The sequence below is a fragment of the Lynx canadensis genome, chromosome D4 (assembly GCF_007474595.2).
Source record: "Lynx canadensis isolate LIC74 chromosome D4, mLynCan4.pri.v2, whole genome shotgun sequence".
In the NCBI taxonomy this organism is placed as follows: Eukaryota; Metazoa; Chordata; class Mammalia; order Carnivora; family Felidae; genus Lynx; species Lynx canadensis.
The window spans coordinates 7818720-7838347 of record NC_044315.2 but is presented as its reverse complement, the minus strand read 5'-3'; the positions used below and the strand labels follow the sequence as shown (position 1 = coordinate 7838347).

Sequence of the window (19628 nt, the reverse complement as noted above, 5' to 3'; positions counted from 1 at the left end):
TCCCAAGCAGGCTCCCACACCGTCAGCACAGATGCAGAACTCAAACTCAAGAAACTGTGAGATCATGACCTGAGCGGAAATCACGAGTCTGCCATTTAACCGACTGAGCCACCCAGGCGCCCCATTAAATCTGTTTTCTATAATGTGATTAGAGATGAAGATAATCTGAGATTTAGTAATTACTCATCGATTACTTCTACTAGGAAAGGACATTGGGTTTTGTGCTGAGTTAAAGAAACCATTGTGCCGTCTTCTGCCCTCAGGAAGCTTATAAACAATTTGGAAAGATCCAATGTTTACAAAAATCTAAATCACAATTCCCAATCAGTGCCAGGGTTGGTAAGACCTTCATCAGAAGTGCACTCATCAAGTTAGGAACCACTCTAATTTAGGAAAGATGAATTTAACTAGGGTGGGAAACATATCCTAAGTACACTAAAGCATGAGAACTGTGGAGAAGAGAAAGGACAGGGCAGAATTCAAGTGACCCTAGGGGAGTAACAGCAATCGCCATGGACTCAGCACTGAAATGTCAGACACAGTGCTGTTTGCCTGTGTCCTGCGATGTGATCTTTGAAACGATCTTTTAAGGTCGATTATATTAGCCCTATTTCACAGAGTTCAAGTAATCTGCCTAAGGGTAAACTAATAATCAGTAGCAGAGCTGAAATTCAAACCCAGGACTGTTCATTCTGAAGTCAGGCTCTTACCCAATCACACACCACCGTACTCCAGGCTGACCAGAAAAGAGAATCTACAGGGCAGGTGGTGAAATACAAACTTGAAAATGTACACTAGACTGTAAGCTTCTCCTCGTAGCACTGTGGTAGTTTCACAGCACTCAATACATATCTTACATGATTTTGATGAGGAGGCAATGAGGAACCCTAAAAGATGCTGAAGAAGCCTAAAACTCTGGGCTATCTGAAAACATCCAAAGTACCTTCTTTTTAGAGGATTTTATTAATCCATATTTAGAAACACTTTAAGTAAAATTTTAACCAGATTGTAATTTCATAAGATACTAAGAATATATTCCATGTTTCAGATTCTTCCTCTTTACATCCAACAAATACAGCAGCCTAGTATTTAGTTACTACAGTAACTCAATCTCTGTATTCAAATCTCAGTTGAAGACTTCCCAGGATCTAGCTAGGGCTCTCTCTCTTAATATGAATTACACTCTTAATACTTGTATTTTTCGTTCCAGCCAGTAGGTTCACTGGCAGATCAGGAATATAGTTAACTCTAAAAGGAAATGATTTGAATCTCACCCAGCCCCTCCCAAAAAACAAACAAAACAAACAAACAAACCCTTTTCTTCATTTAACAGAAAGAAAATTCAGTTTAATGCACTGTATTCTCAGTCTCTCCATTCAGATGAAACAACAGCATTAGATTTTTAAAAACTCCTCAAGACAGAGAATGAGGAACTTCTAGGCAAAACTGCAAGAGCTAACTAATATTTCATCATTCCTTTGTTTATCGCACCTCCGTTTTTATTGAAGGTGAAGATAAATCCAAAGGGAACAGTTTTACAAGAAAGGTCTGTCCATGGGGACTTACCTTGTTAAGAGCAAATGACAAATGGTTTTCCCCTATAGGAAACCTACTCCTGTTTTATATAAATGTATCCTCTCAGCTCTGGTACCACAAATGAGGCTGGGAAGAGCATCAGATTACTGCTAGAAAGTTCATTTGTTTGCTATTTTCTTGGTCTGTCTTCGATGGGTTGTTTCAAAAAACCAATAGGGTTGGTGCTCAAATTGGGCACCTTTCTCACAAAACAGGATACCAAAACTAAGTGTGACCTCATAGATGTACTTACATAACACACACACACACGAACGACAAAATCTTGGTAATTACTTATTCCTACCAGTCTCCTACTATTAATCAGTAAACAGCATATCCTTCCAAAAATCCAGATTAAGAAAACAAGAAGTCATACAATAGCATGGCTGCTGGGGCTGCCTCTGGTTGCTATGGAACACCGGGCAGGCCCCTGGCTCATTCCGCCGGCTCTCTGAGCGCTGCAACACCTTTAACGCCCAGCCTGGGCAAGTCTCAGCTTGTACTACCGACATCAGCGGCCAGCATTTTACTTCTGTCCTGGAAGAATGACCTACAGGAAACACTGTTTCAGTTTTTAAAATTAATAATCCACCGGATTTTTACAACAATCTTTAGAATGATTAAAATCACCCTTACCCTCAAAACAGTAAAGAGGTGCGTGCCCAGTGGGAGAATTATTTACACGAATACATTCATTATGACACAGGTCACTAACATGCAGCAACCAGCAAGGAGAAATACAACGATAGGGATAAAAATATAACATTCCTTTAAAAAAAAAAAATCTAGCAAATATATTTCCCCTTAATATACAGCCTACTTGTGATTTGGGAAAATATTGAAAAATTTTATTTCTATGTCGTTCTAAAACAAAGCAATTAAGGAATGGCCAGTATGCCAAAACCTACAGCTGGAAATAATAAAAAATTAAGACATTTACTCAAACCTTACACAATTATAAAACTTTAATGCTTTTTCTAGAAAAAAAAATAAAATAAGGGGGGTGGGGGGTGGGCAGAGGAGGGGATTGGCCTAAATAATCTCCAAAATCTGTTCCAGCTTAAAAGTTCGGATTCTAAAATAAAACATCCTAATTATGTCTCCACTGGAATCCCACATATTTGTGCCATTTGGAAGCATGTGTAACTCCAGCGACAGACTTTGTCACCTCTTTAATCTCTCCCGGAGCAGCCTGGATGCCCCTCTGGGTCAGCTGTGCAGAGACAGACGAAGGAAGGGGGCTGAAGAGGAAGACAGTAGAGCAGTTAAACAGAAACAGGTAGAGAGGCTGCAGGTGAGCCCCTGAGGGACGAAGGCACTTCTCCTAGGGGGTCTGAGGTTCCAGCTCCAGACCCAAAGGCCTAGCGGCTCCACAAAAACAGGGTCGGGTTCTGAAATACCAATTCCTGAACGAAGCTCTTCTTTGGTGTTCTTCCAAATTAGAATATTAAGTTGTCTGCTAATGGGGAGTTATTCCCATGCGGAGTAAGCGGACCAAGATTACACTTTTCACATTGGAAATGGCTTGTTTCTAAATGACGTCATGGGACATAAATGGAACGGGAGTCAATTTTTTTTAACCTTTCAACACTAGAATTAAATTACCAGTGCTTTTATTGACATTGTATTGAATGTAAAATAATAAAAATCACAGAAAACATTATTACAAATAATGTTTACACTGATGTTGCATTAAGTTCATAATAAAATCCTCTATAAATATTAATGAAATTAACACGTATTCCATCATCTTTTGTTTTGCAGGGTTACATTTATGTTTTGTTCAAACACTGGCTAATTAAGCTTTATAGTGGCATTCTCTTGTATACGTCACATCTTCTATCTGCTTTTGGAAAGCTTAAATATGTGAGAATCTGATCATTTAGATGTTACTAGGACCTATAACTTAGATATTTCCTAATGGCAGAAGGAATTAACTACAACCCTTGGAGAAAAGAAATGGTATTTTAGCTATGGGATCAGATCGTTTAATTAGTGTATCACTTTACCACTCTGTCTGGCTAGCAATAACCCCGTAGTAGAAATATTTTAAAAGACTGCCAAAATATTTTATGAAGTCATATACATTTCTATGGAACCTTCTGGATCAGAGAGAAGTTTAGCAATTAAAGTTACATAACCAAAAAATGCAGGCGTTATTTAATGTAATGAATTTACTCCTTCGTGCCTTATTCATCTAATTAAACAACAAGAAAACTCTGCTTTCAAGTAACGAGATTTAGGTCTACATTTTGTGCTGTTTATTAAAATGCCATTAATCATTGTTTGTTATACATATTAGTCTGCTCATTACAGAATAATTTCCAACATGAATAATGGATTTTTTTTTTTTTTGGCTATAGACTCTAGCATTGGAAAATATGCTTCTTTCACACCTGACTTCAGTCAACATTAACCTGCTGTGACTGATGTCCTAAGTTATCAGGACATCCACTGTCACCAATGGATGGCTCTCTCTTTACAGATAGGCCATTACGTCCCACAACCGAGCAGCTAACTCTGAAGGGAGTATCTTAGTGGTTGGTCTCTTCTCTTGGCAACTTACAAAGTGGCTTGTCACAGTTCATCCAATCTCCCTACACACAAGTCAAAAGAGTGATGTACAAAAGACAAACACCGTTGCACCTCTGAGGGGTGTGTCTCACACAGCTGTCTTCCTGTGTCCTGCAAACATGAGCTGCTGTCCTTGGGCTTGCCGCCTTTATAACGACAGGTCAAATTTCAAGTAGGAGAGCCTGGAATTACTAAGCAAAACACCTGACAAATAACTGAGAACAAACTTCCTGATTTAGAAATGCTGTGCTGAGAAAAAAATAACAGGAAGATTGATGAAGATCAATCACTCTTAAATATTTTGTCTTCAACATAATGTAAGCATCTTTTCAAGCCTACAATGAGTCTTGGTTAACAAATTTAATTTTTTTCAGAGAAACACAGAATAAAGAGGGGTTCAAGTTTATTTCAATAAACAAATATTTCAAATGGTATAGCTTTAAGAATAATAGACAGTACTAATCATTAAATATGTGTGATGAGCACAGGGGGTTCATTATGCTTTTCTCTCTACTTCAGTATGTTCTAAAAATCCCAAAATAAGAAAGTTTTAATTATATATACATTTATGGTGTACAGTTTTCCACTACCTATTGGCTTCCCAAATGGAAAGTGCTTTAGATATCAGATATGCTAATGAAATCCCAGCTGAATATATTCATTTTGGATGTTTCACATATAACTTCATAATAATAAAATAATTATGAGGAAATGGACACATCTCAACTTCATGCTTTTCTATATACAACATGAAGTAAAAGTACAACCCCAAGCAGTAACAAAGGTCCCACAGACTTACGATAAATATTTTCATCAAAATATTATATTGTCAACAAAGTACCAGCGTCTCCTATTAGTTAAAATCACAGTAAGGCAAAAACAATGACTGTTCCTCCAGCCAATTATGTCACCATTCATACTTTGATTTATCCACTTTATCTTAATCTCTCTTCTAAAAGTCTCCACTAATTTCATCTAACGGCATTTTCAGTAACTTCTTCTTTCCTTTTTTGTGCTTCAAGATTCCCAAATATCAGCTCTTGTCATCTTTGTAGACTTCCACAATTTCAAACATTAAAAAATATGTTCACATAGCTGGGAATATGTCATTTTGGTCTAATACTTTATTTCTCTCTCTTCTTTCAAAATGCTCCCTAAGGGGCGCCTGGGTGGCTCAGTCGGTTAAGCGTCCGACTTCGGCTCAGGTCATGATGGCGCGGTCCATGAGTTTGAGCCCCGCGTCGGGCTCTGTGCTAACCGCTCAAAGCCTGGAGCCTGTTTCAGATTCTGTGTCTCCCTCTCTCTCTCTGACCCTCCCCCATTCATGCTCTGTCTCTCTCTGTCTCAAAAATAAATAAACGTTAAAAAAAATTTTTTAAAAATGCTCCCTAAAACCCAATGGAAATCTGAGTCTTCAGGATTCCTAAATTAACCAAAATAGTATTGGCCCTAAATACAAATTGATATAAACTCAATTCCTCACCCAAAAATCAAGCTAAAGGGCAACAGTGGAGAACTACAAGCTTACAGACAAACGTACCCAATTCTCTGAGGCCCCTCCTAGCATGTTTTTGAATCAAATATCAGAAATAATGTTAACAGCAGTGGTGGTAATATTGTTAGATACGTTGAATATGGCAGACGGGGTTTACACAGCCCTTAAAATGACCCTTCTTTTTCTCTACACCATACTAATCATTTAGTTCATACTCTACCTTTTCCAATTATATGATCCTGCCCCGATTTACCCTCATTCTTACCCCATTCCTTCAGATCAAGGTGTTGTTCTGGGCATTGGGTGTCATCTCTTGGCATTCTTTCTAAGGTCTGTAAACCAAAATGTAAACTGGAACTTCCAAAGCTCATGTATAATGCGTCACACAAGACTGTGCTGTGGGATTGGGAAATTCCAGACAGCAATGTGAATTAACAAAAATATAGTAGAATAGAGAAAGCTATATTCTCCAAAAAAGAAGCTTTTACTGCAAAGTTGATCAAGGGCAGCAGGACTAGAGGTGAGTGAAGTTTCAGGATCGCTACGATGACCCTCTCTCACATATACTCCGATCAACATCTCCGGTCTGTGTCACCTGTGTTTCTAGCAAAACTAATAAATGCCCAAGCAGGTCTCATGCAATCAAAATATTAAAATGCATCCCCTTCCAATTTCAGAAACAAAATTCTACCTCACTTCCAAGCCATATGGCTCTCAAACCTATGCCGAAATAGAAATCCACATCTATTATAGAGCTCTACTCATTCAACATTATTTAAAAGGTTTTAAATTTCAAAACTCAGCAGACTTCTAAAAATAAAGGAACAGATCAAATGTTGATCCAGCCACATAATATCTTAATCTGCTATAATTGGAATGAATTACAATTTTTGTCTCTAACTATAATTAATTCAACTTTGGCATTCATGGCCTTTGTTAACTAAAGGTAGTCTCTACAAACCATCACATAATGTGAGGCACTATAAAAAGTTGTTTCCCAAATCAAACAATGGTCATTCAAAGAACTTAAGTTAAATATTTCCCCCAATATTCCTTGCTTCGAGAAAACAGCAGTGGAGTGGTTCCAATACCATTACAAGATGTGTGCAACGCAAAAGCTAGTGGGCAATAGTCCTACTGATACAAGTTCCAAAATTCCAAACAAAACATAAATAAAAATGACTTTCTAAAGGTCTACACACAAACACATATATGGACAAAACACAACATATAAGCCAAATTTCATTTTTCTTAACGTAGGTACACCCCACAAACATAAAGTAACTTTATACACAAAATGTTTTAAAACATTCTTCAGAACCATGCGATACGATCCTGACATAAAACAAAGAATCTAACTTTACGTGGTGTCTGTGTAGTGGGTTTTCACTGTGGCTCGTCAAAATACACATTGTACATTTAAAATGATAAAGGTGGTATTAAGATCACTAATATAGTATCTCTTTGTGTGTTTTTTATTAATGACCTTTACACTGACACTTCATTAAAACTCATCTCCAAGACCGTCACCAGATATAATCAGATGCCAATCGGCGAAAGCCTGATGTGACAGATTATACTCTTTGGTTCTTTAAAATGTCAGCCTAAATAGGCACAAGGGGAAAAACCGAGGTTCTACTGCAAAAAATACTTTCAGGAAACAATCTACCCAAAGCAAAATGTAGAGAGGTAAGATGTAAGGCATCATTTCCATTATCTGCCACACAGACTAGATTTTCTCAATACTCCTTTCTTTTATTCCCACCTTTCTAAAAAGCTGTGCACAACCAAATCACAATACAGGCTCCGTAGAAGGATATCACTGCATATCCACCAACGTACTAAGGGATAGACATAGATAGATACGGTCAGCCTTTAGGAGGAAAGGATCACCGACAAACATAAATAAGACACCTATCCTCACAAAAGCACATATAGTCTGCACAATACTACAGCAGAAAAGGAAAGAGAACTGGGAAGAAACACTGGATCAGCTGGGCCACCTCTGGCTGCCCCTGCCCATGCCTCCAATTCCCACCCTACCCCCACCAAAGGTTGGCAGTCCAGGAAAAATAACCGCACAGAGTACGCAATGCACAGGTGTTTAACAATGCAAACAGGATATGATTTGTAAATGTATCTCTTCTTCCTGCCTCTCTCCAGTATTCTCCCTCATCTACCTCCTCACAAATAAAGCAAGGAAGAGAGAAACCTTGGTGACAAGCAAGGACTTTCTAAAATGGTTTTGCATATTAAAACAAACTATGCTGACCGAGACAAAACAGGGTCAGATACATGTTTAAGAATGATAGTTAGGGGCGCCTGGGTGGCTCAGTCAGTTGAGCATCTGACTTCAGCTCAGGTCGTGATCTCACGGCTCATGAGTTCGAGCCCTGCGTCGGGCTCTATGTTGACAGCTGGGAGCCTGGAGCCTGCTTCCGATTCTGTGTCTGCCTCTCTCTCTGCCCCTCCCCTGCTCACACTCTGTCTCTCTCAAAAATAAATAACCATTAAAAAAAATTTTTAAGAAGAATGATAGTTATTACATTTGAAATTACAAAATATTAAAAACCGCTGCAATCTGGATGCAGTGCACACTCTTAACTAGGTTTCTATAAATCAATAAAAATGATCATTCAAAAGTAGTCTCAAAAGCAACAACAATTACAATCTTTTAATCTCTCATATGCTTATCAGATTGGTAAAAGAGGGGACATCCAGCAGAGCGTAAGACTTATCTTGAACTCATGCAAAGAACGCTTCCTTCCACACTCTGCAATGCTCTACAATCTTGAGTCTGGTCGCCACGTTACCATTAAAGTAAAATGTTATGAAAATGCACACTTCTTGACCAAAAGACACAATATTTTTCCTGCCATCAAACCTGAATTTTTAAAAAATGGTTATGTAAACATAAACAACATTCGGGGCGGGGAGGGGGAGCAGTAGGGATCACCAATGGAAAAGACAGAAAAGAATATGAGCATGAGTGGGGAAGGCCCCCCCCTGAGCAGGGCCCCAAAGTAATCCAAAGGCACTCGCCCAGACTCCTTGACAGGACTTCAGTTCTTTTCAAAAGCAGCTGAATAGCATGAAGAGAAGAAAAAGTCAAGGCTATAATAACTGGGGAACAAATGCTGAAAAATGAGATAAACAGAAATCTAAATTTTTATTTCTTTTGATGGGACAGCTCACATTATCCTCCGTCCCTTTCTCTCCCTCCGTCGAGCTGCCTGTCCACAGACTTGGGAAATTATGTCCTGTTTTAAATATTTCATTGGTGAGCAACAGGCAGGAGCCCCAACTGTCAGACTCTTGTCTGGCACACACACACACACAGAGGAGCCGGCTCGGCAGGAGCTCGGGCTGTGAGACTCAGCTAATTCCTATGTGGGTGAGGAAACCAGGGCACTTGGCCACCGCTCCCCACGGGGGCCACCGAAATGGTGGGACCTTCTGAGGCTGGGTCAGCGGTGTGGCCGTCGTGCTAGACCCAGACTCCGGATTTGCTTTCTCTGCTGTTCTCACCAAAAGAAAGAATGGGCAAGCACAGGCAAGCCTTTCAGTCCATCGGGAAAGGAAGTATCAATTCCCGGCTCTCTGTTATTGGTAACATTTCCCTTTGGTGCCAATCTCGCCACGGAAGCACCGACTACTGCTCAGAGGGCTAGAGAGATCACATAGGCCTACTGCTTCATTTTACAGATGGAGAAACTGAGACCCAGAGGGTTTACGTGACTAGCCTTAGGTCTGGCACTTAGTGGCAACCTGAGTACCAGAACAGACCTTGCTTTCTCCTCTTTATCTTCCTTCGGCTGGCACTTTTGAGGGCTTCCCAGCCCCATCGCCCTCTCTTCTTTCTCCTTCCACATTCCTTCTCAGCAATGTCTCCCATCACCAGCTAGTACACCTTTACTTCCAGGCTAGCTGCCTCGCTCTTAGTTTTCCTGGGCTCAGCTCCGATTAGCCCTTACCCATTTTTGCCTCAACAGGAAGCATCAACATCCTCTGGTAGTCCCGACTGGGCAAAGCAAAGGCAAGCGGTACTGAAAGGGCATTACGGCGTCTCTTAAGAGTCGTGAGAAAGAAGTTTCCAGGGATTAAGAGTCAGCAATGGACAGACATATGTGATGTGCAAACATAATCTTTTGGGGCTGGACTAGACATTTAAACTAAAGTGCTTAGCCAGAGGCCAGGGCATAGCCAAGACGAGGAAGGGAGCCTCCCGGAGCAAAATCATGCTCAGGCTACATCATTAGTGCAACAAGGAGATGCATTTGTTCAAGAGGGCAGTCAGACAGATAGAACTCGTAAGAAAATAATGTCGGTATAACCTTGCCACCTAAGTCACGTTTCCTAGCTTTTCCCCTTAAGTTCCTTCTAAAATGTGTGCGAAATTCACTGGAAGAAAAGAGGCAGAGGAGATGGCTGAGCTGAGAGTCTGCTTACTTTATACATGTTAGCCTAATTATCTATAAAAAAGAATGGAAAGGGAGTCATATAATTAAACACTTAACAGGAATGGGGAGAGTGAGAACAGGTGAGACAAGGGAGGCAGGCAAAAACCCACTATTTATAAAAAGGCTTCAGGAAAAAAAAAAGGAGGCGCAGTACTGAGTAAACTTTAACTGGGATGTATAACTCACATTTCCAGTTCAAGAAAGATCAGGACTGTCTAGATCACTCTAAAACGAAACGAAAAAATCATTCTCAGTCAAAATGCTTAGAAAAAAAGACACGTAGCAAATTACTAAATAGCAACTTCAGAGATAGTAGCCAACTAAAATGTTTCTTTAAACATCTCTAATCGCCAAAGAAAGGGAGCCAAAATGACATTTTTTCCTCTCTAATTTCACATTACGTTTTACTGCATAACATTCCAAGGTTGCTTTATAGCTCGAGATTAGGGCTGGCAAATTATTCCAAAATTACTTATTGCTATAGGTCCACAAATGGTGACCTCACACATTTCTCTACCCTTAGAGAACAATTCCAAGCAGTGCATTATGAAACTGTAGAATAATTCTTTGATGAACTCATCTTTATACAGCTATTTATTGCCATTATATATTAATGACAACATTTTATACAAAGTCTATAAATACAGTACAAAATGTTCCCAAATGAACTCATGTATAACGTGTGCAAAAGAAAATATAAATTGGGCAATGAAATGGACAATGGGAATCCTAAGAGTATATGAAATGCTGCATTATTAGTTCTCAGTCTGAGATCTCTGGACCAGGAGAGTTGTCCAAATGTAGGAAGGGGCACCTGGGTGGCTCTGTCGTTCAAGCGTCCGACTTCAGCTCAGGTCATGATCTCACACGGTTAGTGTGTTCGAGCCCGGCATCAGGCTCACTGCTGTGAGCACAGAGCAAGATTAGGATCCTCTGTCCTACCACCCCCCCCACCCATCCCCCACTTGCACATGCTCTCTCTCAAAAAATAAAGTAAAAACATTTTTAAAAATGTAGTAAAAGAATTCCATTGTTGTAAGGCTGCAGAGTTGAACTAAAATACAACTTTGGGCTAACATCCTATTAATTCAGTGTAATAGCAAGACTGGTTATCAAAAAGTAATCCAAACCTGTGATCGATTTTTGTCTTTATTTTTAAAAGTAGGGGAGGAGAGAATAATTATTTAATGAGGGCAAAATCTCTCAACACTTAGGGGCCACTGAAGTGATCAGGAACATATTAAAAGAATTCTTAGGTGGGAAAAAGATTTGAACGGGCATCTTCTCAGTATTCTCTAATAGTAAGAATCAACGCATATTGATCATGTATTCTGTATCAAATACTGAGCAAAGCATCTTACAAGAATTGTCTTTAATCTCCACAAAACCCCATAAGGCCGGTAAGGTGGTTCCTGTTTTTCAGATGAGAAAACTGAGGCAAGTTAAGCTCAATAACTTGCCCAAGGCCTCACAGCTAATAAGATCATCTGAAATCTGACCCCAAAGCCTGTGTTCTTAACCAATTTACTTATCCCATCAATTTATTTAAAGAACAAAATACATACCAATTTGATACTCTAAATATATTTCAATTTTTTAACTGATTTGCTTTCATTAAGTGCATCCTATACTTTGATATGAAAAATAAAACTTCAAAAATAAAGGTTTTAAAACGTCATAAATATACTTTAAAAATCTTGGGGCGCCTGGGTGGTTCAGTCGGGTAAGCAGCTCAGGTCATGACCTCATGGCTGGTGAGCTGAAGCCCCACGGGGCTCTGTGCTGACAGCTCAGAGCCTGGAACCTGCTTCAGATTCTGTGTCTTCCCCTCTCTCTGCCCCACCCCCGCTCACACTCTGTCTCTCTCTCTCAAAAATAAATAAACATTAAAAAAAAAATCTTAGTGGCAGAAACTAACTGGTAAACCGTAAAACCACACTGTAAAAGAAAAATGCCTAACCTATTTTAACAAAACTAGTATTTAAAAACAGTTGCTCTCAGGGCACCTGGGTGGTTCATTCGCTCAGGTCATGATCTCACTGTTCCTGGGTTCAAGCCCCAGCTCCCTGCTGACAGCGCTGCTTGGGATTCTCTCTCCCCCCCTCTCTCTCTGCCCCTTCCCTGCTCTCGGGTACACCATCAATCAGTTATTCTCTCTTGATGTTTCTGGTTCTTTGACATTCCAACACATGAAGTACTTACTATCTCTTATAAAGGTACTCTGAAACATATCACATTTTGCTGATTGCAGTTAAATATGGGATAATAGTATAGATCAACCCATACATCTATTATCTGAACAGAAAAGCTTATATGATAGACCTTTCTAAGCTTACTTGAGAAAGACGCTGGCTACCCCTGTCTCAATGTTTGTCTTTTGGAGTATATACTGCTGACAGAGGAAAGTCAATGATGCTAGAAGGGCCCAAAGATCGGATTCTATAGTTCCCCTTAAAAATTCTCGCTACACTAGGGGCATCTGGGTGGCTCAGTCAGTGAAGTGTCTGACTCCGGCTCAGGTCATGATCCCGTGGTTCGTGAGTTCAAGCCCTGCATCGGGCTCCGTCCTGACAGCTCAGAGCCTGGAGCCTGCTTCCGATTCTGTGTCTCCCCCTCTCTCTGCCCCTCCCCAGCTCACACTCTGTCTCTATCTCTCTCAAATATAAATATGCAACATTAAAAAAAAAAAAAAAAACCTCACGCTAAACGCAGAGAAAACAATACCCAACCACTTCTAATTTAGAAGCATACGGCACAGGGCAAGTCAGAAAATCTAAAAGTTCTTAGATAATAAAGCCAAATTAAATTTTCAAACAAGACTACTCCAAGAGCATCAAGTGGAGGCTGAATTCTCCAGACAATTTTAATATTATTACTGTTCTTGATTCAATTAGTCCGACAACTATTACTACCACTCACATGTTTGAGGTAGTTTTTTTAAAAATCATACAATAAAAGCATAGCATTAATTATGCCATACAAAAATGTTTTAAGAATATACAATATGTAGGGGTGCCTAGGTGGCTCAGTCAGTTAAGCGTCCGACTTCGGCTCAGGTCATGATCTCACAGTTCATGGGTTTGAGACCCGTTGTCGGGCCCTGTGCTGAAAGCTCAGAGCCTGGAGCCTGCTTCAGATTCTGTGTCTCCCTCTCTCTCTGCCCCTCCCTCACTCATGTTCTGTCTCTCTCAAAAATACATAACCATAAAAAAAAAATATATATATATATATACACAAACACACACACACAATACGTTGATGTGTGCCAACAATACCAAATCTACAGAGCCCAGAGCCATACTGCCCAAACAGTGTGATTGTCAATTTAACTGAAATTTTTGAGACAGAGACAGATACACCTGCGTAGGAACAGGACCAATGTCCGTACCTAAAGGACTAATGCCGACATTCAAACTATGCCAAACAGATCAGTCTTGATATTTTATGTTGTGCTAATATATATTATCCTAGCCAAACAGAAAGAGGCTCTGATACAAAATTGCCAATTAACATAGTATATTAAATTTAAGCTCCATAGAAATAAGGCTATTATATGCTTGAATGCATATATAATTAAAATTTTTTTCTTTAAATAAAAGTTCTAATCAGTTCACATTTGTGGTGATGATAATCTCATTGCTGCAAACAGCATAGCACCCCCTGGTGCATCTGTTATAAGATGTATAAAATTACCACAAAAAAAAGGGATAGAATCAAAGTAAAAATGAACCTTAGAAATCAATAGGTTGATACCCTTTTATTTACTCTGGTACATATTTTTAAACATTAATGCTTAAAAACAATTTGCATTTAAAAAGACCACTTAAAAATGTTATAGAAACAACTGGAGGAGGTCAGGAAAATGTTTTCAATTAAAAAGATGTAAAATAATGAACAAACAAAATACTGGTTTCCAACATTTATCACTCATTAAAATAACGCTGTCAAAAAAAATTCTTTAAATATGACATCACAAAAGTTGTCATGTTAACCAAATTTCACTTTATTTAAATCTGCTTTGGCTTTTCGTTTCAGATAAACTTGACTGACAGTGTAAAATGTTCCAGAGTACTTTTTTCTGGATTCAAAGTGAATATACGATTACTTTTAAGAATTTTTAAGTTGTTTTGTGAAAGGATTTACAACTTATACAGTGTGAAAATAGAATGATAATCAGAAATAAAAGTCATTTTAATTAAATTATGAATCTTAACTTGAATAGTTCAAAACTTTTACTTAAAAAAAAACTTCCTAGGAAAATAATTAACTCCGAAAGTATATTTCACTAAGGACAAAGCAAAGGATGCCACCTGCTTCAGATAGCCCTTTGTGAACCTCTACAAGTCCCAACACAATGCGCTAGAAATGAAAATGACACCTGTTTAAAGCAGCCATCTGTCCCTAACAAGCTGGATTTAGTCAAATCCACTTAATCTTGGATTTCTAAAATATGGGAACACTATGCACCTGTGAACAGAGAGGAACTTCAAATGTTCTGCCACGGCCACTGGGAATCTATACCAAACAGTTAAAAGCAAATGATTTCATTAGGGAAACTAAGTTGGAGGGGGGGGGTTGTTGTTGTTGTTGTTTTTGTTGTTGTTGTTTTTAAGTAACTGGAAGTGGAGGATTTTTGCCCAATGTTCAGTATAAAAACAACCAACCAGCAGGCTCTTTATAATTTAAAGGTTCACTTCCTTGAAGACTCTTCACAATTTAAAAGCTTACTTCTTTGGTTATTGTTGTTTCTTGTAACATAGTCTCACTAAAGATGCCAAGAACAAAGTAACATTCCTATAAGCCCAGTCAGGAAAAAAAAAAAATTTAACTCTTCTCACACACGATGCTATATATACCCCCTTTTAAACATACACACACACACACACACACACACACACACATTCCATCTACCAATTTCTTCAGTTGTAAGCTTAGAGAAAATCACTCACATCAACTTCCTCAAGAATAAAACATGTTACCGAAAGTAACATATCATCATTTAAATACATTGAATCTATCTTGACTAATAGTTCATTCATTTTCTGTTAATTTTTTAATGGGAAAAAGTCTACCATATTGAACTTGTTTAGGGTAAAAAATACCTGTTTAGTGTTAAAGGATGTTAAATGAATAAATTATAAACCCTGTGAGTCCCTGAGTACAAGACTACCCGAATACTAGAGAAACAATGTATTATTTTTTAAATTGGGCATAACTAGCTCATATAATGAAAATACTGTGGAATGATGCACTTTACAAGTGCATTTTAGCTTAGGATATTATGCGTGTAAATGTACTACATAAATATGCCCACACCATTTAATGCAACTTATAGGCAAAACAATCAAAAAGATGTAGAGAGGCATTATGACGCACAATGGATCACAGATATTTAGCTACTGGAAACAAGTTACAATTAAGACCTATTTTAACACTTTTAGTTTTATAGCATGGTCACTTTCACAGATTTTAGTCTAAAAACTGAGAACATAGGAGAATGCCAATACGTACTATAGTACTTCCAAGGAAAACCAGCACAGAGAGAAGAAACTAAATGCTAAGTATTCATCCTTGTGTTAAACTTTTAAAATTTATCCCTATGTTAGTACTTCTGGCGACAATTTACTCAATCCATATGAATAATGCTGACATACTTGAGCTCAAAGCATCTCTAACAGCAACTTCTATACCACCTAAGTGCTTTTAAAAGCGGGTAATAGAATTCAATTTAAGTTCTGCTCTCAAATCAACTTGTAAATAGAAAATCTCAATTAGAGAAAACTTGAGACAGCTGTGACAAGTGAAATGCCTCGAACAAGTTCTTGGACATTGCAAATAAAAATATTAAACCATAATATTATAGCATATAATCAACTTGGCTGAAAACCTATTATGTAAATGACATAAAGTCTGAAACTGTCTCAAGACAGCAAAACTCCTATTAACTTTGGAGAGAGTTTATGGGACCCAGGAGCTTCACCACCCAAAAGTGTTCAGCCATTTGACACTCATCTGAACAGAAAACAAAAACAAAAACAAATTAGTATTAGAAATTTGCATGGAACCCAGGTTGGGGAATAAATATAAAGAGATTGGAGCGCTCTGAGAAAGACTTGTTCACAAGGAAATGAATTGAAAGAGAAGTTTGTTTCTTTTTTTTTTTTTAACCCCAACTCCCACTTTACAAAATATTAGCCTTAATGGCGTTACAATTACCCAACCTGGTCATTGACAATCTCAAGAATAATTAACACTGTCACATTATTCACAGGCTGCTCTGTTAGGTAAATCAATATGCATTTGCTGTGAGAAAGAAGACTGTTTAAACACGTTATTTTAAAATTCCAAATTAGAAAGTTCAATATGTGCAAACAGAACAGTACATTATACGTCGTATCTGTTTTAGCCCACGTTCATTATGAAACCCTTTACCCAATAACCTCCCAATTAAACGTGAGGCTGAAAAATGAGCAAATTTACAGGATCTGTAACACTGGGCTCCCTCTAACCAAGAGCCTACTACTTGAGGATTAGTAAGTATTCAAAGCCACAGAGGGGGAAAAGATAGATTTTTTTTTAGAAGAAAGACTTAAAAAGGAAAAAGTTGTCTCTCGTCAGCAGGTTCCAAGTCACTGTCCAAAGAAAACCAAGAGTAAACAAAAAAGAGTATGTTAAGTACACACATGCCTAGATGTTAACAACCACAAAGAGAGTGAAAGATACACACGTTTCAAGTTGAGAAGCTTCATACATTCTTTATGAACAACTTGACTTCAATTTCAACTCTCAAAGGAAAAGGAACAGAGAAGATGAAGAAGGGGTAAAAAAAAAAAAGAAAAGAAAAGAAAAACTCTTTAAAGTGCTACAACTGTCACAAATAACACCGTAAGCTGAGTTCTCACAAGGCTTCCTTTGGTCCTGTCCCTATTTATCACACCCCAAGTCTCCTAACCACAATGAAAACTGTCAGCACTCTCCACTGCGGGGAGGGAGTTGCATCAAAGTGGAATGGAGCCTCACGACCACCCCTCCCACCCCCACAGGAAGGATAAAGCACTGTCAATAACTACTAACCCAAGTATCACAGATGCCCTGCATCTGGTTTAAATCACAAGCGCGCGCGCACACGCACACACACGCGCACACACACACACACACACACCAAAAAAGAAAGAGAGCGGGGAGAGACTTGTTTTAAAAATCTCTTTTCCAGGGCAGCAAAGAGTCCAGCGAAGAGGCCCCTGGTTTCAATGTGTGTGCAAAGGGTCGGGGGGGGGGGGGGCGGATAGGAGGAGAAGCGGGGGGGGGGGGGGGGGGAAGAGTGCTGAATGGATATTAAGACTGTTTGCAGCACAAAGAAAACACAGTTTTAAAAGAAAAGAAACAAGAAACAAGAAACCGTGCAGCTGATGATGGCCAAAGGAGAGCAGCCCATTTTAGCACAAGGCAAAGAGGGGCGACGAACGGAGGGAAGGGGCGGTGGGAAAAGTTCACCGTCGTACGAGGGTAAAAACAACGAAACCCGTAAACCAGGCCCCACAAGTGAACAACAACAACAACAACAACAACAACAAACCACCAGCTCTGGGGTCCCCCCGGCACGCTGCCGCCTATTTCGGTTTTGCGACCAGCAGGAAACGAGCAGCTCGGGGGAAAGGAGGAAAAAACGAGAGAAAGAAAGCCGGCCAGCCTCCTCGCTTCACCTGACCCTCCTGCTCCGAGCCGGACCTAGGGGAGAGCTCCGCCGTCCGCGCCGGGGACCCGGGGCTCCCGCTCCCGCCCGGCTCCGCAGCCCCCGGCGCTCCCGCTCCATCCCTGACGCGCGGCCGCCGAGGGCCGGGGCGGCGCGGCGCCCACACCCCCGAGCCAGCCGCCGCGCGCTCGGTCCATTGTAAACACGCCGGGGCGCCGAGCCCCTCGGCGGCGGCGCCGCAGCGGCAGCCCCCGGTGTCAGGAGTGAGACCCCCGCACAGCCACACTCGGCTCGCGCACACGGACACACACACACACACACGCGCGCACGGACACACGCGTCCACACGCAGCCACACGCTCCCACACACATGTACAGACCGAAGAATATTCACCTTGGCTGTGGATTATTGTGGTGTTGTTGGTGGGTGATGGAGATGGTGGTGGTGGGGAGGAGGAGGAGGAAGAGGAGGAGGAGGAGGAGAGGAGTAGTTGTTGTTGATGGGTAACAGTCGCCAGGACTACGGTGACTATGGCGCTTGATTCACAAGGCAACGGTTGCTATAACTCACAAAAGAGAGAGAGAGGGAGAGAGAGAGAGGGAGCGAGAGGGAGAGGGAGACACTCGCACGGGGAGGGGCGGGGAGGGAAGAGGGGAGGAGGCGGGCCCGGCGAGCCGCCGGAAGGGGCGGGCTCAGCACCGTGACGGACAGCCCCGACCCCGGGCCGCTGTTGGGAGGGGCGGAGGGAGGAGTGCGAGGCGGGGTTCCGAGCCAGGGCCCCGAAGAGCTGCGCTTAGCTTTGGCAGGGGCTGAGGTCACCCCAGAGTCCTCTCGGAGGTGCGCTCGCTGCACGCGCGGACGAGGCAGCAGGGGAGGGGGACTTCAGGGGCGTGGCGGTGCGAGGGGTACTTTCTGTGTGACGAAGGCTGCCAGTTCCGGCAGCCGGCTTTGTGCAGAGAAGCCCCAGAGCCGCGAGAGGGGAACGACTAACCCGGGAGAGGGGGTGTCGAGGGCCATTCCAGACACTCTTGTGGGGAGACCAACTACGGCGTAATAGAATCCACTTCCAAGAGCGCGCTCCTCCCTTTTTTTCCTGGCCTGAAACGTCATTTCCGGGGCGGGGCGGACGGAAGGTCCCGGATGTGCCGCCGCTCGCTCGCCCTTTTTTTTTTTTTTCCTCTCTTTTCTCTCCCCCACCCCCCCATCCCCCCGCCCCTTGGTTTGTGAGGCGCCCGCGGTGGTGTGCCCAGTTGCATCCGCCTCCCGGCTTCTGGCGGCGCCTGGAGGCTTCGAGGCTCCGGGGCCCGCGCCGGACTGGAAAGTCCGAGCCGCCCGCGCCCTCCTGCTCGCGGCGCTCCGGCCCGCTCGCGACTCGGAGGAGCGCGGGCGGCGGGGTGTGAGCGAGCCGCCTCCGCCGCCATCTTAGAGCCAGCGAGCCCGGGGCGCGTGTGGGCCGCGCGCCGCCTCCCGCTGTCCCGCCGCGGCTTGGCGCGCGGACGGCCGGGTCCGAGCTCGCGCGGCCCCCGCTCCGGAGCCGGAGGCGAGGTGCCCCCCTCGCTCCCTGCGGGGCCGGCCGCTGCCTTCGCCGGAGGAGGAGAGGCGGCCCCCCCCTCGGCGGAAGGCGTTGAGGGTGGGGTAACTCCCACCTGCCCGACCGAGCGCCCCGTTCGTCTCTAACGTCCCCCACCCCGAGATAAGGCGCTCTCGCCCGGCTTTCAAGCCGAGCGAACCGGGATCCGGGCTCAGCCCACCGTCCCAGTGCTGGCCTCGCTCGCCCTCGGGCCTGCTGACCACCCGCGCCGAGGGCCTGGGGTTTCCGGCCAGTGGCTTC

The 19628-nt window shown here is 42.0% G+C and overlaps 1 protein-coding gene across 1 annotated transcript in view; it reads right to left on the bottom strand.

Moving 5' to 3' along the window:
* Nucleotides 1-18394, bottom strand: part of RFX3 (regulatory factor X3) — a 295133-nt gene extending 276739 nt beyond the window's left edge. The window contains exon 1 of the mRNA XM_030294372.1: nt 18191-18394. The gene's annotated coding sequence lies outside the window, so the exon portion shown is untranslated. The remainder of the gene's footprint in view (nt 1-18190) is intronic.
* Nucleotides 18395-19628: the final 1234 nt, after the last annotated feature.